A 21601-nucleotide genomic window follows, 5' to 3' on the forward strand; every position below is an offset into this window, starting at 1 on the left:
AACAGGAAGTCAAGTTAAACAAAAGGCTAAAACTGACTGTTAAGGCTTCTGTCCCAGGATCAAACTGTCAAGCTCAAAGAAAAATGATCCCATAAAAGAAATAATCCGAGGCTGAGAATTATTCCTCATAGCTTTTTCTCCTCTCTTCCTTACATCTTCGTATCTCTGAATTACAGCTGTGATCACAAACCTTCTCCCCAGGGGGAGAGGAAAAAGCAAAACCCACATTTTATAAGTTATTGATTTTTAGCAGAAAAAAAATCTTAAAATGCCATATTTAATGAGTTTACAATTACAAAAGTAGAAATGAGACACAGTGGTAGCCAGTAAAATAAGGTCAGTTAGCAAGGACTGAAGACCACTCCTGATGCTCATTCTAAAAGAAATATTTTAAGCAAACCATAAAAGTGGGCTTGACCCTTCCATGAGCCTATCGTAAATCAATTGTTAAAGGAAGGGTAAAAACTGGGGAGGAGGTCAGAGGTGGCAGAGAGGCCACAGAGAAAGGACAGTGTGAGAAAGCAGGGCAAAAACCAGAGGGAAAACAAGACAACTGGAGCTGAGGCGCGTCATTCATTCAGAGCCTTCGGTTGTGTTGCTTGTGAGTGTGTGCAAATGAAACGAAAGCCACACGAAAACCCCAAAACCTAAAGCTAAGCACTGATTCCGTTGTAAAGCCTTTCACAGCAGAGGCCAGATGAGAACTTGCCTGGAAGTAAACACCAATAAGTCCTTAAGAAAGCCCACAGCGCAAACAGGGACGGTTCCTAAGTTTCATTGCAAAATAGACTTTGAAATATTCAGGAGAGAGAGAAAGGCAAATACTGCAGGTGTGCTGTCTCACAGAGGCCATTTCTACTACATTCTGTGACGGTTGACGTGTTTTTAATATCTCGTCAAACTGTCCTTACACACAAAGGAAACGCTTTGTGATGCCCTTTTCTCAAAGAGAAAGACGATGGAATGACAAGTTAGCTTTCTGATTGATAACAAAAATACAACTTGGATATAGATGTGCGTGTGTATTATACTAAGTCTTATTGAACCATCGACACTTCCTGTCCTCTGAGTGGAAGCAGGTTCAAAGCCCAGATAATTACCTCAATTCACATTTAAATGAAAGCTGGCTGCATTGATTTGTACCGGCACAATTTATTTGGTAATAATGACATTCCCTGGGTTGAGCCAGCCAGACAAAGGTTGATTTATGCCCTAATAACAGAGACAAATGGCTCTTCTGCTGCCTTCCTCCGTACTCTCTGAGTGAAAGGCCAGGTTGCCAGCTGACTCCTCTTCTTCTCGCTGCACAGTGAGTCAAGACTGACTTAACATGTGACAGTTTGTCTGATGCTTTTGAGTATGAAGGACACATGACTGTCCCCTGGACTCAGTCCACAGAAGTACTATTTCCTGGTGGCGGCTGACTGAAGAAAGGCTGAAGAGCCAACTACCCTGAGCTGTTGTCTAACTGCAGATATGAGCACTAGATGAAGGCCCAGGAGCCACAGGCCCATAGGAATGTTTTGGTGGAGAGAGGGGACCCGCGACTCCTTTAAGGAGGAGGAGACCGAGATCTACTGAGCCTGTGGACACAAGAACCTCAGGAACCCGCTTAACAGTGCCCCTGGTGAGATTACAGGAGTCCTGAAACAAAACTGCTGAGCACATGGCTTCCTGGGTGAGCGGGTCTCAGGCGACCGCGTCCTCCACTTTCCCGGGCCCCTTTGCCCTGAGCATCAGCAGCTTCCTTTCTAACTGAGTCTCTCCCTGGAGAGCTGTCAGAGCGCTTGCCCCGCCCTTCTCCCACATACCATTCTGCTTTTCAAAATTAATTGACATAATGAGAAGAGCTTAGATCAGAAGCCACCACTTGGGTAATTAAACCTCGAGACCTCATTTGCATGTGGTTATAACGTGATACAACCTTTTCACTTAATGAAGTGGAACAGCTGCCGTTGGTGCTTAGAAATATGCTAGGAAGAGGGCTCTACCCTGCGGCGTGGAAGGTGCCGCGGCCCGGGCGCGGATGAGGTCTCTCTGGCAGAGAGCATTGTCCTCACAACCTAAAAAGCCCAGGGTTCTGGCAACACTGCCTACCAGACTAATGGCGGTGCCAGGTTGCAACAAGGACAATGTCAGAGCAGGCTGAAAACAAAAACAAAAATACCATGGCTACCTTGGTCATCTGACTCTTTTAAGTGTCACAATTTTCTCCAGGTAGTCTGCAAAAAGGAAAATCGTGTTGGATGCCAGCAGCCCAAGTGGTGAGGACAGTGATGAGGCAAATGAAGAACTGAACAAGTTGCAGCCTTGGCAGGAGAAAAAGGATAAATGAAGAAGAGGAAGGGAGTAAGGGAAAATTAAAGTGAAAAAAAAAAAGTCTTATTCCAGCTCCATTGCAGAGAACACTTCAAAACAAAAGAAATGAAAGTATCAGGAGAAAAAAAAAAAAAAGAATACTAAAAAAAGAAAGTGTCCCTAAAAAGAAAATCACTCTTCCCCTGGCCATCCTAAATTCTCCGAATTGTAAATGAGTCTTTGTCTTAACTCAGGAAATCGAAGAATTCTATGTTTAATGTTATTTGATCTTTCCTTGGCGTGGCCATGTAATTTCACCTCTTCCATGGAGACACTCTTCACATGTTGGGACCCTTACCCTCCCTCTGGCCATCTGCACTGATCCATCTTGTTACGTGACAGCCACGCCTCCAGCGGAGATATCGATACATGCGCAGCACATCATTTTGGGTCTCTGTGTTTCTGTGTACTTACTTGGCCAGTGTCTGTTGGGGCAACATCTGACGTATTTTGATGCTAATTACTGCTTACTGTTTCTGTGACCCACCTTTTGCTTAATAAAGGGCCATCCCACCTGGGCAGGGCAGGAGATAGGTGGGCCTTCGAGAGAGAGGAATTCTGGGAAGAAGAAGGACCGCCACCAGGAGAAGGAGACCTGAAGTGAAGAGAGGAAGGCCGCCATGAGTTAGCTGGAGGAGAAGCACAAGGCCCATGGCATAGATGGAGAATCCAGCCCAAATAAAAAACATTACCTACTATTTGGGATTTTGGGTGGGAGGTAGCTTGATAGAAGTTATTAGAAGCAGATGGCCTGGGATTGAGACAGGGATCCCATGCCTGAGGCCCTACTATGAAAAGTAGTTTAGCGGACTGATATCTGCCCTGCCCCGGGTTAACTAAGGCTATTTTAAAATATAACAAGTGTCTCTGTGTCTTAATTGATCGCTAGCCGGGCCTACAGATATTACATGTACATTTAAAAACAATAAGCGTCACTACATAAGCTACTTATAAGATGGCTTTACCACAGATAACAAGCAAGCTACATAGCAGCTGCTGAGTACTACCCACCGTCTAGTGATGAAGGTGGGAACCACGAAGTGATGTGGTAACATCTCTAGGCTTAAAAAAAATCATTGACGATAAAACTGCTTCACTGACCTTGAGTGAATTTTTAAATGAATGGAATCTATAGAAAGTTAATAATGAAAGTGTCATCGTTTTATGAAATGCTTGGTCATTTTTTGTTTGTTTGTTTTTGAACCTGCTAGAATGTTTTTGAAACAATTAAAACATTCCTTCTTTTTTTAAAAGGAAAATTGCTTGGTTTCCTAGAAAGTCTGGCAGGGAGATTTCCTGCTGGTCAGGATTATTGGGGTCAAGCCTGGGCTGGTTCTCAAACGCGCCATATTGGCATGCCTTACAATGATATCTCAAACCGAACCTTCTGTGCAGAGACAGAAATATCTTCATTAAAACAGATTTCATTGTGCCTAGTGTTTATAATGCTGTGTCTGTGAGGACTGTGGCAGGTTTTATGAATGTTTAAATATATTATATTTATTTTGTCTGAAATGGTTTTGAAATGAGTTTCACACTGCACTTCTGGCTTCAAAGATATTGACATTTTATTTGTTTGTTTGTTTGTTTGTTTTCTAGACAGGGTCTCTCTGTGTAGCCTTGGCTGTCCTGGACTTGCTTTGTAGACCAGGCTGGCCTCGAACTCACAGCGATCCACCTGTCTCTGCCTCCCGATTGCTAGGATTAAAGGCGTGCGCCACCACGCCCGGCTCCGGTGTTACACATTTTATCTTTTGCTTCACTTACAGATCTTAGTGGTACTGTCAAAAATTCAGAATTAAAAATTTCATTTTGTACTTCTAAACTTGAAGAGCAGGTAGCATCCTAAAAGCCTCTGTATAAAAATAAAATTTCATATGAATAAATATTTCCAACAACATGTTAGTATATACAAACGCTTCTTGCATTTTAAAATCCCATAGTCCCCAATGTAGTCTAGTTTTCCATCTACTATTCCCATCCACATCCTAACAATTTAACTTCCTATGTGATAAGGCACTGGAAACCAGCCTGCTGTCATGGGGCAACACCAAAGGCTCTGAGTTCCTTAATCTGAAGCACTTACACATCTTCAGATGGGTGACCTCAGACGTGGCTGCGGGCAAGTTTATGCTTTAAAACTAAGTCAGTACACTTAGTTTTGTAGGCTGGGGCTTTACCAGGTCTCTTGCCCAGGACCCAAACTGACTTGCCCTGGTCAGGCTCGGGGCCTCGCACGTGCCTCAACCTACCCTCCAACCTCACGGAAGCTGCGCCCACACCTTCTGTAGTGCTACATCCACGAAGCCCACACATCTTCAGCTCGTCCATAAACTGATTACTCTCTTGGCCCATAAAAAAAGAAATTCTTTTGTATAGAGTTTAGTTAGCCGTTAGGACTAAAGCACAGAAGTGTTAGATTTTTTTTAAGGCTTTGCTTTGTCTATGCTAATTTTGTTAAAGTTTAGTTTCTTGGTTATCCAGATTAACAAAAATAAATTAAGAATATCATTTTTAAAAACCATTTTAAAAAAAAATGGCAAGGGGCTGAGAAGGTGGCTTAACAGCTCAGAGTTCTTTCTGCTCTCTTCGAGGACCTGAGTCCAATTCCCAGCACCCACAGTGACAAGCTCATAACCACCTGCCACCCTGTTACTCTGGCTCTGAGGGCCCCCATGGCTTCTGGCCCATGAGCACTTAGCACATGCTCACACAGGCAAACACATATGCTCATAACTTTAAGGTTAAAAACAAAACAAAACAAAAAACAAACAAACAAAAAACCCTTTAAACAGTAAATGCTACATAAAGAAATGACCTCAGCTGGTTGTTGTAGTAAACTACTATTAGCAGCCACTGTAGTTGTAAACCAAGAGTTCATCGTACTTGTTTTATTTCTGTTCATCATAAGACGATATAAATTGACTCATTCATTTTTTTCCCCTTGAGTTGTGACACAGTTAACGATTCAGAAGATTTATATATAATCAGTCCTTCCTCCCCGGTCTGCCATAAACAATAGATTTTTATGGACCAATCACTTACCCACCCCCAGAAATAAATTCAGCCTTGTTAACAAATTTCCCTAGAATATTGGCATGCTTTATGAAATATCTCATCTGAGTAAAAATCATTCATTTCTACTAAAGTTGAAGCAACAGCCACAGAGGCGGGAATCTTCTTCTTTCAAATGCTGTCCCGTAGAGCCTTAACTAGGGAGTAGGAGTTAGTCCGGTCACTTAACGGTTGAGGAGGTGGAAACACAGGAAGGGAGTCTTTGTCCAGGGACACAGAAAGAAAGGCTGGGGCGGAACTCTCAGATAGGCCCAAGGCCCTAACTCTAGCCAACTCATCTGATGCCAGACAGACCTTACCCATAAATTCTTTTGGAAAGTTGTGTTTCAGGCATAACAGAACCTAATCCGAGACTCCACAGAAACCTGGCGAGGCATTCCCTTTGGCCTGCGCCTGAGGTCACCACACTCCCCAAGCCAGCATTATTTACTCTGCTTCCACTGGGTGTCAAGAGTGCACTTGCTCACACGGGACAGTCTTTGCACACTTTTCGGCTCAAAACCCAAGCGTCTTAACAAGAGTTTATCGCAGAAACAGCCGAAACAATTCTTTCAAACTGTGATAGGTACGCTGTGCCCTGTTGCTTATGTACCTCAGGTCCTCACAGAGCTCACGACTTCTCTACCTTGTGATCATGTGGCTCTCTTCACACTCACGAGTCACTGGTCTGCCCATCTTTGCATCGTACCATTTACCCCTGAGTTCTGAACCAACTATCAGTGCTATCATGAGAACATCAGAAATGACCAGTAAGGTCAACTCCTTCTGGTCAAGAGAAGGGAACTTGTAGCCTGAATAGATCCTTAAGGTCTAGTTAGGCGGGGTCCATGATAATTACACCTTTAATGGGATACAACACTCTCCCACCCCCACCCTAGACACCCCACACACTCCCCAGCACACACCATAGCCCCCACAAGCCCAGTAGCCTTGAGGATAAGCTGGGTGTGCCCAAAAAGGATATATGTTCCTTTTTTTTTTTTTTTCCTATCTCTTTCAGATGCTGGCCAGAACCTAAGCTTACTTTTTCTGGTACTTTGGGCTTCCTTGCTCTTTCTCTGAACAACTTCCCCCACCCTACCCCGACTCTGTTTCTCCACTCTCCTCCTCCCGGAAGTTGCTGACCCTTTCAGCTTGCCTGCCTTGGTGTTTGTTTGATTGGTTTGTTTGTTTGTTTGTTTACTCTAATAAAATAAAGTCCTCTTGTTTCTGGTCAGACTGAGAACCCACAGGTAAACCCCGACTTCCCCAGCATCATTGTGGTTTAGAAAATGGATGTTTCCTAAAGTCCCGAGACTTAGAGTGGCCCACAGCGTGACCCTGGTGGGGGCAGTGGACTTCAGTGTGCTCAGAGATGTGAGGGGATTGTGGGTCCTTGTCTGTCTGTTCACCGTGTGTTTTGCTCCCACAGCCCAGCTTCTTAGACTGGGTGAAACTCCACGAGGGTCACATGACCAAATGTCAGAGTCTTGAAAAGTTAACAACCAACAAAAAGTTCCAAACTCAATTCACAACCAAACGCGAGGAGGAGGAGATGCTTCAGGCAATGCTCATCCGTGCTGCCTTGAGGACATGAGGCCTTGGCTGAGCTCACACAGAGACCCTTCACACTGTGTGTGCCCTCCTACCAGATAGCACCAAAGGGTACTGCAGGAAGTGCCTAGGCTCACACTCACTAGTGATGCTCTCACTCAGTCACACGCACTACTGTATGCTCTGAGTCACAGAGATCTTTTATGTATATGCAATTTTCTGTGCTTTTAAAAATATAATGATTTAATTTTGAAAAATAAAGATTTTTTTTATATTTTCCTACCATCATTTCTTAGCATGTAAATATCAACTTTGAATAACCAAACAGTCCCAGAATGCTTGATTTTAAAAATTGCTGTTTGAAGGTTAGCAGAGTGATTTATTGGATGATGGTGCTTGCTGCAAAGACTTGTGATAATCTGAGTGTGAGTAGGTAGACCCACTTGGAAGAGGAAGAAGTGGCTCTCACAGTTAATCTTTGATCTCCACAAGCACATTGTGGGGTGTGTGTGTGTGTATGTGTGCGCGCGCGCGTGTGTATGCGCATGCGTACGTGTGCATATGTACAATGGCCTGTGTTTCCACACATGAGCATATGTGTGTGTGCATGTCACATGTGAGCATGCATGTGTGAATAAACAAATAAACGTACAATATATTTCAAATATTGCTGTTGGAGTTGCTGACTTGTTTTTATATAAATTCTTGCCAGGGATTGGGAGTTTCCAACAACTTCTGAAAAAGTCTTAAACATCCCTCAGTCGTTTTCTTTTCTTTTCTTTTTTTTTTAGTTTTTCGAGACAGGGTCTCTCTGTGTAGCCTTGGCTGTCCTGGACTCACTTTGTAGACCAAGCTGGCCTCGAACTCACAGTGATCCGCCTGCCTCTGCCTCCCGAGTGCTGGGATTAAAGGCGTGCGCCACCACCGCCCGGCTCCTCAGTCGTTTTCTATTCCATATTTATGTGAAGCAAAATTCTCTATATTGATAATTATAAAATAAAAATTGATATTGACAGTGGTGTTCTGTGTCCTGGAGTGTCAAAAACTCAGTTAAGATTTAATCCTTTATGTAAAAAAAAAATTAGCATGATAATACATTCCAACCTTTTAGCGTTGATAAAAAATATATCCATACAAAAGAACTGTCTTAAAATAAATTAATTTGTTGTTTATTAAAAGTAAATGTGTGGGTTGCAAATCTGTATTCTAGGAATCATATAACAATTTTGGGGGTGAACAGGGTCATCCAATGGAAAGCAATCCTGAATCTCTGCTCTACATGAGGACTGTAGATATAGCTGATTGTGTAGTTCAAATGCTGATTTCTGTGCCCCTCATGTCTGGTTGCAAGCTTCTTTCTGAGAATTTACTGTCTAAATGTTGTGTAAACTCTGCTCCCCAATTGTCCCCCTGTTGTGTCAATTATGCAGCTTACAGCCAATCAAAGAACAGGGGAGAGAATAGGGCTGGACTTCCTGCCAGCCAAGGGAGGAGGAGTTAGGAGAGGAAGTAGGAGATCCAGCAATGGAGAGAGGTCCGAGGAAGCTAAGGAGGAAGGAGCTGGATCCAGGAAAGCTATGAAGTGCAAGTATCACTGGGATGTTTGTTGGGAGTAAGACAAAATAGCATAGAGGGTTAAGAACAGACGTAAACTGCTCAAGAAAAAGTCCACAGAGGACCCACTAGGGCTTCCTAGCCAGAGGGCCTAAGCACTGAGAACCTATGATCCAAACCTGTAAACTATATAAATCTTTTTTTAAAATAAGTCAACTGTCTCAGATATTTTGCAGAAGAAATCCACAGTGTGGGGTGCATGTGAACACCCTTCACACAGAGATGGGAGGGGACTCTATATGTGGGGGAGCCCGACAAGTGGGGAACACAGACAACCTGGCAGATGGTTCTAAGCTCAAATATGCAAAGAAAAAAAATTCCCAAGGCCACTCCAAAGTGGGTGACTGTTGCTTACTCATCCCTACAATGAGAGGGTTCTGTCAGTGAACTGAGCACCAGCACAGAAAGGCTCCCCCAGGCTCCGACGCCAGTCTCTCTTGTCAGGCAGGGTGGCTGCCAGCTGAGGACTCCAGGAGTCTCTCCTTGGCCAACCTGAGAGAATCTTAGGGCTCGCCCAGGCAGGCCCCACAAGGCACTTCTATTTTGAATCTAGCATGATTATGATCTAATTTGTTTTAGGTTCTGGGAAACAGGCTATATTACAAGGAAGCCTCCTGAAAACGTAGGGGAACTTCCCTCCAAAGCTTCTTGAGCAAATTAGATGGTAAAGGGCAAATTGTTTGAAAGCAGCAAGCTACTACAGGGAAAAGAGTTGTTTAGAAAGTGGTCCAGACGTTTAGGAGAAATTGGGTCTTGGGCTCCGTGTTCTTGGTCCTTTGTGAGTTTTCCTGGACTCTCCTAAGATCTGTCACCAAAGGTGTTACCATTTTGAAGAGGCTCACTTGGGGTAGAGGTGGGCCTGTCACACTCTGGCAGAGTCCTTACTATGCACATCTGCACCTCTGGAGCAGAAGGTCCTGCCCCAAGGAGAGACGGCTCAGTGCTTCAGGGTGTATGCTGCTTTTGCAGAGGACCCAAGTTCAGTTCCCAGAACCCACATCAGGCAGCTCAGAACTATCTGTAGCTCAAGTTCCAGGATATCTGAAGCCTTTTTCTGGCTTCCATAGACACTGACATGCATGTAACACACACACACACCACCACCAACACCCCACCACCACCACCACACCACCACACCACTATGCCTGTGGTGGCAACAGAGTTCAGAACAGGCAAAATGGCTTCCAGGGTAAGACAAGCCTACAACCTAATGGAAAGTGCTCCAGAAATCACGTCCACAGTTTCCAGCCCTTACCATTTTGCTTCTGTGGTGCTAGCAGGTCTATTGGTCAGTCCTAGACTTGTCCCCCCACAGGGCTATTTCCAGACAGAATCTGACAGGATAGCTTTAGGACACGGGACTGTCAGTCTAAGACGGCCTGGGACCTGGTACTCACTGACTCAGGTAGGGTAGCCGGACAGTGTGTGCCAGGCTCTCTATGCTCAAATTATAGAAACATACCACCATGCTCAGTGTTTTGCACAGATGCTGGAGATTGAACTGAGGTCCTGAGCATGCTTAATGCCATCTCTCCTGTTCCCAGAAAGTGTTGTTCAGTTGGATTTTTTGTTTGTTTCTTTTCTTTAAGACATATTTCCATCATCTTGGAGTAGATTGAAAACCCAAACCAAATCTCTCAAAAAGCCACAGATTAACAGTTCCAGCCTCGCCCCCCTCCCCTGCCCCAGGCCTCTTAGCTGTCCAGGCAAATTACTGAGGCTTCAGATGTCTGAACACACAGTGTACTTGAGAGGAGAAGCTATTTTGCAAGTACATGTTGAGCTTGGTTTCATAGCTGTCTTCTGAAGACAATCTCACTTATACACAGATCCACATGTTACGCCTCACCTGGACAGTTTACACAGCCAGGGCAGCTATTTGATTCTCAAAGCAGCCTTATTTTATTTCACACAGAAGACAATTTAACCTCATTTTCATTTCTAGGGGAAAAAAATCAAAATAGAAACCTCTTAACAAAAGAACTTTGTTTTAAAGTAAAAAAAAAAAAAAATCGTATCACCCAACCATGCCAAAAATGGAAGAGATTGAAAGTGTGCCCAGCAGTGTGGCATGTGGAACTGTCCTAAGGGCCAGCAGTGTCATCAGCAAAGCACAGGGGCGGTCTGATATCAAAGCGGGAAGATCTGATATCAAGTGCAGGCAGCTAGCCTCGAGATCACTGTTTTTGGTCACGTAAGTTAACACCTTACGAAGGGTCGCTGTTCTGCTTGGCCTTCTGGAAATCTACCAAGATTACTGGTGAAATCCTTTGATCAGCAAAGCAGCTTTTGTTGTTCTCTGTAAGATCCAGGACATCTCCTGGGAGAAGTTTGTTCTTAGAAAAGCTGTGAGGGTTAACCCAGAAGAGCCCTTCTCTGCTGGGGTGGCTTAGGTTCACAAGGATGCACAGATCTGATGACCACCTGGATCTCTGTGGCATGGGGAGTCGATGGTCGCTCTAGTCTGGACTAGAGAACACGGATGGCTTTCCAAGAGGGATCCATCTCCACCACCATCATGGTCAAGTCAAGAAGACCAGATTGAGAGGCCTGCAAAGCCCTGCTCTGGCTGCTCAGCAACACAACTCATGGACGAGGGTTCATTAAGCCAAGACAGCAAACGAGTTTTAACCCCTCCCAGGCCCTTGCTGTAGGAAGCAGTATATCATTTGTAAGTTCTTCTTGCCTGCCTGCCAGCATTTTCAAAATATGTTCTGACTTTCTAGGAAGAGAAAAAGATTCAAGTATGTAGGAGTCTTGGACCATAATTTAGAATTTGAAGAGGGGAATTCTTTCATGCTAACTTGTTGGAATGCATGCTTGGACTTTAGGCAGCCATAGTGCACACATCCTAACTAAAGAGCTTATTTGCAAGAGGTATTTATGAGTCTGTATGCTGAAGGAGTTTCTCGTTTGTTCCGTTCAGTGGTCTGTAAGCCTCCTGAGAGAGAGACCATGACTCCAACAAGGTGCTTTATTTTATTTGTTCCTGTTTGTCACAGCTTTTCTCTGGGAATCTGGAGGAGTGCTAAATATCCTAAATGGTACCAAGTATTCAGTAAGCACCTGCTGGATAAATTAGTTGAACGTTAAGATCTGAGGCTTCCTTACTATGTGGTTGACTTGCACTGCTGGGGAGCTTAGGTAGCCCCAGAGGGCTTTTGGTAAAAACCATGGTGGTTTATTCCAAGGTGTATCCTGTGGTGCCCTTCTTATGTCTGAGTTACGTTTCTAGAAGTCTCACTGGTTTCTTCTTTTTAGGCTTAAAGAGTGAAACTAGAACATTTTCATGACACTTTCTTTACAGAAATGGAAGTGTGTCCTGGTCCTTTGACTGCCCCAGCCACCTACTTTAGCCACCTCCTTTAGGCAATGAAGACATCTTGATTTGGTTTGTACAGAAAAATATCTAAGGCAAATATTCCTGGAGGCCAGAGAATTAGCCCACAGGAGGGAGAGTCAGGCCAGGGTAAATTGATAAGGTTGGTCTACTGGGTCCATCTCTGTCTGACAAGTCCATGGTCTTGCCTCACCTTCCCCCAGATACCACCGCATGTGCGGCACAAATGAGCTAGGTTCTACTGATGTGAACACAGAGGAAGCAGGAAGCCAGTGACAGATGTTCCTTCATTCTGAGCAAGATGGTAGCCAGAGGCCAAAAGGGATCCCATTCAAGGGGGCCTGGGCTCACAGCATCTCAGGAATGGACATCTATCTTTTATAATCTCTTATTAGACCTGAATACACCCGGGTAGACAAACAAGCATTGCTGCCAATCCCACTAAATTACCAAAGGAGATGGAACTGGCCAAGTACTAGCTGACTTGGGTATCAATGTCTCGGTACAGCCTGGTAAGTTGGCAGACATTAAGTGGTGCTTGCTGGGTACACAGTGACCAGCTAGTCCTGGTTTGCCTGGCATTCCTCAATTTTAATAGTAAATTTCTCAAGTCTCAGAAAAGCCCAAGCTAGGTCAAACTGAGATAGTCAGTTGCTTTAAACACAGTAACGGGCTGGGCTGGGCTTCCCTTGGCAAAGCTGTGTGGTCACCCATCTGCTGTGTAGAACCTGTAGCGGCCAGCAAACAAGAGGTTTCCTAGCAAAGCAGTCAGTGTAGTTCTGGACTGCTTAACTTTGTCTCCTAAAATATCTGCTTGAATAATCAGTTAACACAAAACTGAAAGGTGACTAGGAAAACAGAACTGAATAAGAAAAAAGGCAAATGATTTCTAGGGCATAGGCTTATTGATATCATCCCTTCTCCAAATTATTTGTCATGTGACCCTGCTTTAAACATACTGAGCAGGCACGGTGAGAGGCCAAATATTTTGGTATGTGGAGATAAGAAAACAGAGAGAGGGAGAGAGAGAGAGGGAGAGAGAGAGAGAGAGAGAGAGAGAGAGAGAGAGAGAGAGAGAGAGAGAGAGAGAGAGGAATGATGACTCAAATTCTTCTCCCTTCCTTTCAAAGAAGAAAGGAGATTTGTGCAGAGCTAGCCCACCGTTGATAATTCTGCTGTGAATTCACTTTGCACTCTCAGAACCGCCCCCCCCCCCCATACACACTGAAACACAGAGCGAGGGAACGGCTCCGGAGAGGGGTGTAAGCACAGCCTGCAGTCTGAAGCATATTTAATATGCTGTTTTTACAGCAGCCGCTGGTTTCAAAGAACTCTAACCCCGTTGTGTAAATGCGTCACCAGGAACATACCCAGGTTGTCATGGCAACAACCTCGGGTGCAAGGCCCTTTGCTCTGTTGAACGGGTGTCAGCTTTCAGCCTCCTCGCATTCCAGGCTGGCATCAACCCCAGGCTACAGCTCAGACTTCATTAGAGGCCCCGTGAAGGACAGTGAAAGAATCCTGGGCAATTCCAAGAACTGTGAGGCAGCTTTCCGTCCACACCTGAGGGGAGAGCTGAGAAAACGCAGAGTGAAGGAGCTCAGAATGGACCCAGCTCAGAAACCAGAATGGACCCAGCACATCCATTGTCTTAGCTGGAAGAGATGACATCTAAGCTACTATCTGAAAGGTATCACATGACCCATGTATGCTACAGGTGCACAGCCAGCTCTTGAGTGCTGCTCAAAGGCTTGTGAAAATGTTAAGGATCCTCAAAGAAAATACAGTAGCCGGTTGGCAGAATCCTGTAGCCTGCTGTTTCCTGACATATGACTTTAAACAACAATGTGTTCCAATAGGTGGCCCAGAAAACAAATAATTTAAAAGAAAATTTTGATAGTCATGTGGTTCTTGAAATGCATTGGAGAAAAGGGGTCAGAGTGGACTGTTAGCTTGGCTAGCCACTGTAGAAAGAATTTATAATCAAATGTTTCTAAAACAGCTAGGTTCTAGATCTTCCATGTACTTGTGAGTTGTATTAGCCCTGTACATTCTTAAGTTTCACCATAGGAAGATCTTTTTGATAAAAGTCATATATATATATATATGTGTGTGTGTGTGTGTGTGTGTGTGTGTGAGAGAGAGAGAGAGAGAGAGAGAGAGAGAGAGAGAGAGAGAGAGAGAGAGATAGATTTGGCTGAAGAAAGCACCTCATTTATTGTTCAGGGAACTTTCCAGAATGGTCCCCAGTGAACTGGCCAGAAATCTGAAACCATCAAAGTGGAAACGGAATATTCACAAAACCAAAACTCATCCAGAACCATCCTTATGGGAAACAGGAATGGGCTCACACCAGGTCCCCCCAAAAAAACTGTGTGCAAACTAAACCTGAAGGGGGCGATAAGCTATGTTTAACAAACTGATTAAAGGGGGGAGGAAAGGATGAGTCATATTTGATTTGTTTTCCACATGTAGAAATCATTATTAGCTCACGCAGTGTCCATGGAGCACAGGTCAGGTGACAGTCCCTATGCAGGGCCGCAGTGGTAGGTCCCAGCCTGCAACTGAGTCTACTACTTGTTTGGATCCTGCCTTGGAATGTGGGCAATTCCCAGATCCTCATTTGGCACATGAATAAGTAGTCTCATTTTGTGATACTTTTTCCTCTGTGTTCCTACATTAGCAAAATTTCTTGAGACAAGTTGTGTTGTTTTAAATAAAATTTCCTTTTTAATGAAATTGCCTTCAGAAAGACTTCCTATGGCATCCAAGAGCTGTGACTTGGCTACTTGTGACCCACTTTTTTTCCCCCACTTTTTTAATCAATGGATTTATGGCCTCTTTATGATCACGATTTTTCTTTATTAGATTTGGTCCAGAGAAACAGTATTTGGTGGACTTATTACAAAAACTCAGTTAAAGAACAAAGCAATGTCACAGTTCAGGTTATTGAAAACCATGCAACATAACTACCACTAAAAACAAGGAGTTTCTAAGATCAGTTGGTGTTGCATGGTTTTGAAATGTTAATCAGGTGAGTCAGTTGTCCTCCCCTCACATAGTTAAGTGTGAGTCCCAGCTCATTGTCTCTGGAGACAGAGCAGACAGGGCTAATGCAGAGGAAAACGCTGGGGTCTTTTTGGGAATTAGCCTCCAGAATCCTGCCCTCTTGGGGTGACTGAAGTGTCCCCAGGGTTGATGTGGGAACCTGATTACGGGATATGATGGAGATGATGTCAGTCAGGACTGGGAAACAGAAAACTCAGCCTAGTGGTGACTAAGTAGAGTGGAACAGGAGGCATTTCCACAGCTGACTATGGTGAGAGACAGGACACTTGCACCCAGGCACTGGGTGGGAGACCACACAAACTGCCACTCCCCAAGACCAGCTCCGGCAACGGCAAAGAGGAGAGGAGAGAGGTGGGTCCGCGGGAGGGAGAATTGAGCAGGCAGTGAACAGCTGGTTAAGGGAAACCAACCATTGGTTGACCAACTAGCTAAAGGAACTAGTTGTTGAGAAGTTGAGGAGTGGAGGAAAAAGAAATGCTTGAAGACTCAGGCCTATGCGGTACACGCGGAAGGTCTTAAAGCCCAGGAGAACTTTTCTATCTGTCTCTGCCTCTGTCTCACTTGCTGTCTACCTATCTTCTTTCTTGTTGTTCCCCATCTACCCATCTCTCTCACTGTTCCCCGTCTATCCCTCTCCCTTGCTGTTGCCCACCTCACTCTAGCTCACTCTCTCATGTCTGTTACTTGCTTGCCCTCTTCTCCTTGGCCCGACCCCAGTATTTTATTGAAATGAAATTCAAATTTTTGTATTACAGATGACATCATGATTTTTTCCCATCCTCACAATCACTAGAGCAATCAAAAAATCAACAGAGTAACAAGGAAATACAAAAAAGTTCTGTAACCTACAACAAAACATACAACAAAAATCAATTTCAAGCAACAATCAGCATAACCTGTTTGTTATCTTTTAAACAATACATGGGACAGTTTAATCATAAATGTCCCCAGACTAAAGCCAATGTGTTTACAAGATGGCCATAGCAACATAGCTTGAACTAGATATTCTCTAAAGAAAGAAATGATCTATTTCCAGTCCCATACCAACAGATGTGCTCTCCAGGGGGTCCTCTATTATAAAATATCTGTAAAGCGTGATGCTCCAAGCCCTTCCTCTATTGCTCTCAAAGCAGATTCTAAGGAAACGTTTCTATAGGTAACAGTATCTAGTCCTGGTCTTAACTTTCTTTCAGGCAGTTTCTGCTTGGGTGCTCACAGTCAGAGCAAAACACTCTATCATTGTCTCAAGCCTTTGGCCAGATGCCTTCCTTCAACATTCTCTGTGGGGAAAAGGTTTCCCTGTGTGATTTTCCTTAGGGCTGAAAATTAAAGAGGAAAGAGAAAAACAGTTTTAGGAGAGATAGCAGATTTCTAAACAACATTACACCTGGACCATACATAATATTTGGTGATCAGCCAGAGATCTTTGGAACTTTGTCAAGCAAAGCCTCAATAGCTGCTCTGGATGACTAGTGATCATGCTGGACAGTCGGAGGTCTCGGGAACTCTGTCAAGCAAAGCCTCTACAACTTGCCCTCATATCTTTGACAATAAACAGAATATGACCTGCTGCCCACTTTGCACAAAGAGCACATAGCCTCAAGTTTTCTTGTCCCCACTTAACATACTGCTTGGGAACAAGCTGAGTCATGCTGTAGGTACAAACAGTCTTGTAGATTCCCCTCAACCTACAATTTCATTTTCCTTGTTTCAGTTACCAGCAATCACAGCCTGAAACTATTAAGCTGAAAAATTCCATAAATAATTAATAAGTTCTAAAGTATATGATGAAATCCCAGTCTTTGGGATGTGAGCCATTCCTTTGTCCAGTGCATCCATGATGTATATGCTACCCACCCATTAGACACTTAAGAATTCATCTTGGTTATAAGACCAGCAGCCATAGTAACCAAATAACTCTTGTTTTGATTCATCATAACCCCAAAGTCAAGAACGATGATGCTGGCATTTGAGTATGCCAGAGAGAAGCCATAAGGGAAAGGCAGAAGCTTACACTAACCCTACATATGAATGAATAGGAAAAAGATGCTGATCGTAGTTTCAGTCACTCTGCAGGCGCTGGAACATACGTACGTATCCCTAAGCATCAGGCGGCAGCAGCATGGCAGACTCTGCTCACAACCCTTGCTGCAGTGTTGGCCTTTCATCATCCTAGCGTTCATAGTACTTGTCTCTCTGTTGCAAAGTGCAATTGTCAACATAAAGAATACATGTTTAAATTTCATGATGGTTGTTTCAAGAGAAATGAGACACACATCTGTCTCCATCAGGCCATCCCACTGGGTTGACTTATCCCTGCTCATCTTCTTAAACTGCGACTTCATTTTAAAAAGCACTCACGCTCTGTGATCCAGCCCTAGGAAGCCCTTTCCAATCACACACTGAAGAACATCTGCTCTGAAGCCCTCTGTTGTGATGTTTGGTCACAGACCCTCTTGTGTGATGATTAAAGTATTTTATGTACTGCTGGTCCTCACCTCAGGGACTGAGGCTCATGCTTCCTATAACTCCTCCTCCTCAAACCCCATCATACTCCTGTAGTCCCTGTGGATTGGTCCTGATGAGAGAAAAGTATGAGGTCCTCTCCTTCCACAACTGCTACTCCGAGTACTGACCGATGCTTGTCAATGGAAGGGATGGGGCTTGTGAAAAAGGACCAACCAGTGTAAGCACCTTCAGGAAGTCATGGGAGGAAAGAAATAGGTCCCTGTCACAGCCTGCCCAGGGTGCAAATGTTAGAGTACCATAGAGATGCCTTGGGCACATTTTAGACTCTCTCTCTCTGTGTCTCTCTGTCTCTCTGTCTCTCTCTGTCTCTCTCTGTCTCTCTCTGTCTCTCTGTCTCTGTCTCTCTCTCTCTCTCTCTCTATATATATATATATATATATATATATATATATATATACACACACATACACACACACACACACACACACACACACACACACACATATATATATATATATATTGGCAGAGAACTGGAGTCACCTCTGTGACTAGCACACACGAGTGCATGATGAGTCCTTGAAAATTATCTGCCAAGGAGCTACATGATTTTAAAAGTAAATATTGATCATGCTTTTCCTAATAGTCTATTGCTTTTCTATGTATTAGTTAAACATCATGAAAATGCCGTACTTATTCAGACACATCACAGAATATCTTCAGGTTTAAAAAGGAACCCCAGAAACAAATGCTTGTAAAGAAAGAGTAAATTTAAAATCAAAACTGATTAAATGGCATGGCTAAAATATAGAAAGTCTGCCAAGGTAACCTGGCTAGATTAAATTTAGATTAATATTTTAAAATCTTACATTTTTAAATTGTTTTGTATCTCTAACACATAAACTAATTCCAAAGGGGGCTCAGTTTCCACCACCCTGAGTGTGAAATCAGACGAGCTGGGAACATTTTATTTCGATGAAAGAATACACTCAGAAAAAGAAAACAAAACAAAATACAAAGAACAAAAAAACTAAGCACTCTCCCTTAGGTATTTTATTTGCAATTAAAGCAAAAATTATAATCAGACATAGTAACAGTTCAGGTCCTGAGCATAAGGCTTGCTGATGTTTAGTCATAACTTTTGTGCCCAAAACCACTTCCCTCAGAACATCTTTGAAGTTCCAATAGTAGTCCGATTCTAGCTTTGTAAGTTGATGGGAATGCTGTATAGATCTCTGTGTGCATAGAGATGAGTAGGTGATTCTGAGATGAGACTGAGGTGGTTCCTAATCTGAAGGCTGTAGCTTTCCCATCTGTGACATCAACACAGTTTCTAATGCATCCCACTCCATGACTCTGCAACGCAGCGTTCTAAGACACAAAGCTACACATCTGAAGTCTGGATGCACCTACACTACACCAATGGAATCCCACATTCATTTTGGCTGGGACAGTTCTGTTATTCCTTTGCCTAGAATAACAAAGTTTAAAGCTTCAGCAGCAAAATTTGAAGACAATTATTTAAGCTCTTGACAGGAAATCTGGGAGGTGATAGCCAACCTCGCTTTCAACTCCAAGGAAGATGTGTTTGTGCAGAGGAGACAGAGGCTAGGGCAGAGCCAGGTGGGTTTTGTAAAGTTCGTCAAGCAGCATCCAATAGCTAATTCTACAAACTAACGTTACACAATCTACAGTCAGCTTCAAGGCCCAGCACCAGGGAGTGTTAGTTTCTTTCTTTGTTTGTTTTTTAAAAACAAAACAAAACAAAACAGTCCCTTGGAAGTACTATATTACCAATGTCCTTATTAGCATAGCTAGTGCTATGGGGAAATGCTAATGACTTAGTAAAACAGCAACTGAAAATCTAAATTTGAAAAAGTTTAGCAGTAATTTGTTTCATCTCGCTCATGTTTCTCTTTCTATATATGCATGGTAATTCATAGTAGCCCCACACAACTAAGAAAATTCAAATGAGATTTTTGTTAAATGCGAAAAGAAAATCCCAAGTGCTAGGAAGCCTGGTGCCAGGCTTTCACTGGTGGCTCCTGCCTCGGCCTTGCCAGTGCTGGGAAGCCTGGTGCCAGGCTTTCACTGGCGGCCCCTGCCTCGGCCTTGCCAGTGCTGGGAAGCCTGGTGCCAGGCTTTCACTGGCGGCCCCTGCCTCGGCCTTGCCAGTGCTGGGAAGACTGGTGCCAGGCTTTCACTGGCGGCCCCTGCCTTGGCCTTGCCAGTGCTAGGAAGCCTGGTGCCAGGCTTTCACTGGCGGCCCCTACCTCGGCCTTGCCAGTGCTGGGAAGACTGGTGCCAGGCTTTCACTGGCGGCCCCTGCCTTGGCTTGCCAGTGCTTGTTGTGAATCTGAAATAGTCCCCACAGGCTCTTGCTTTGAATGCTTGGCCCTGATCGGGTGCTGCTCTTGTGGGAGGCTGCAGATCCTTCAGGAAGTGAAGCTTACATGGCAGAAGTAGGCCACTGAGGGCTGGCCTTGGACGGCATCAGCCCAGCCCCGGTGTCTCTGCTGTTCCGTTGCTTTCTCCTCCACTTTGTGAGGAACCACAGCCACACAGGTTTCCTTGGACAGGCCTTCCCAGCCATGCCTTCTGACATGAGCTAGGCCCTGAAACCACTGCTCTTCCCTTGAGCTGTTTCTGTCTGTCAGGTGCTGTGGACATGACCGCATACAAGCCGCTAGTGCTGTAATTCCTAAAGCTTCGTTTTCCCATCACCAATGACTTTGGCTTGATGAATATGGGGCATATAAAACAGTTCAAAGGGCACCTGGTGTGAATGAGGCAAAAAGTTAAACATTTGCTATTATTTTTCTTGGTAGCAGGTTTCTGGATATTTAATTATTTGGCCCAGAATCTTCATTTTCTAATGGCTTCTTTCCAAATCCCTCCAGACCCCTGTGGAAGGCCTACACAGAGCGTGAGTATGCTCTGGTCATGTGACAAGGAGTTTGCGTACCCACAGCAGCTACGCTCCGGTGACACGGGATTAAATACCACAGATGGGCAACACCGAGCAAATGTCTGTGCAGAGTACCAGGAGGACTGAGTTCCAGTTGCCCCCAGTAGTGAAGGCTCGGCATGTAGCCAATGGAGACTCCTCTCTTTCCCTCTCCTCCTTCCTACCCCTTTCCTGGAGTCACTGTCCAAATAAACCACCTACAGGGAATCCTGCCTTTAGCTTCTGCTTTGGGAAGACCTAACATAAAAGTGTTAGGCTCTGCCTTTTAGCAACAAGCCGTTGAGGGATGAAGATGTGGCTGAGATGGCAGAGTGCTTACTTCACACACAAAGACCTCTGGGTAAGGTGGCCCTTAGCGGGCCATCTCTCTAGCACTGACTGCCACATTCTTAAAAGAACACAACTTGGAGAAGCTGTAGACACGCAGTGTATCCTAGTGTCTTTGGTCGGCAGTTACATATATGATGACGTCATTAGGAAAATCACGGAACAAAGTTTCCATGGCCTGATGGCATCTGTCCTGTTGGATTAGAGCACAATGCATTCTCACGGGTCCATGGTGATGCAAGCATGGATAAGCCTCCCGAACTTCCCGTTGAATAAAAGTTTAGCATCTGCCATCATGCACAGCCGAGCCTCCAAATGATAACAAGCAACTGTTACTGCTTTTTGTATTTTGTGGCTGCTCTAGGATATACCGCTTCTGCTCCCGAACATATATGTTGTTCTGTATAACAATACGCCATGTTATTTCAGCAGGAGCCTCAGAGGAGAGTCAAAGTCATGAGAACGGTTAAACCACCGCACATGTACACAGGTTGTAGGAGAGGAGTCAGCAAGACTGTTAGTCCAGAACGAGTAGGCATCTAAGGCCCACACCAAAACAAACAAACAGACAAACAAAAACAAAACAAATACATAACGAACAACAGCAACAAACAAAACCAGTGGACCTCAGATGGGACACCATGAAAGACAACACCAGATGTTTTTCACGACAACCGCTGCATAGATCAAATGATGCTGGCGGCGAGGGCTCCTGTGGGCTTGGGGAAGAAACAGGATAGGAGATGGGATACGTACACACAGCATGATGTCACCTAGCGTGTTCCTCTTCCAACAGAAAGTCAGCTCCGATGGGCTGGCCCAAAGTTCCCCACAAGAGACTAGAAAATTAT

The 21601-nt window shown here is 44.3% G+C and overlaps 1 long non-coding RNA gene across 1 annotated transcript; it reads left to right on the plus strand.

Annotated features, from left to right (window-relative positions):
• Positions 1 to 13276: 13276 nt before the first annotated feature.
• Positions 13277 to 20630, plus strand: LOC311605269. Its single transcript, XR_014781874.1, has 2 exons — positions 13277 to 13610; positions 20356 to 20630. It is a non-coding gene; the product is annotated as an uncharacterized lncRNA (long non-coding RNA).
• The last annotated feature ends 971 nt before the right edge of the window (positions 20631 to 21601 follow it).

Source organism: Acomys minous (genome assembly GCF_964271855.1).
Source record: "Acomys minous genome assembly, chromosome: 9".
Taxonomy (NCBI): Eukaryota; Metazoa; Chordata; class Mammalia; order Rodentia; family Muridae; genus Acomys; species Acomys minous.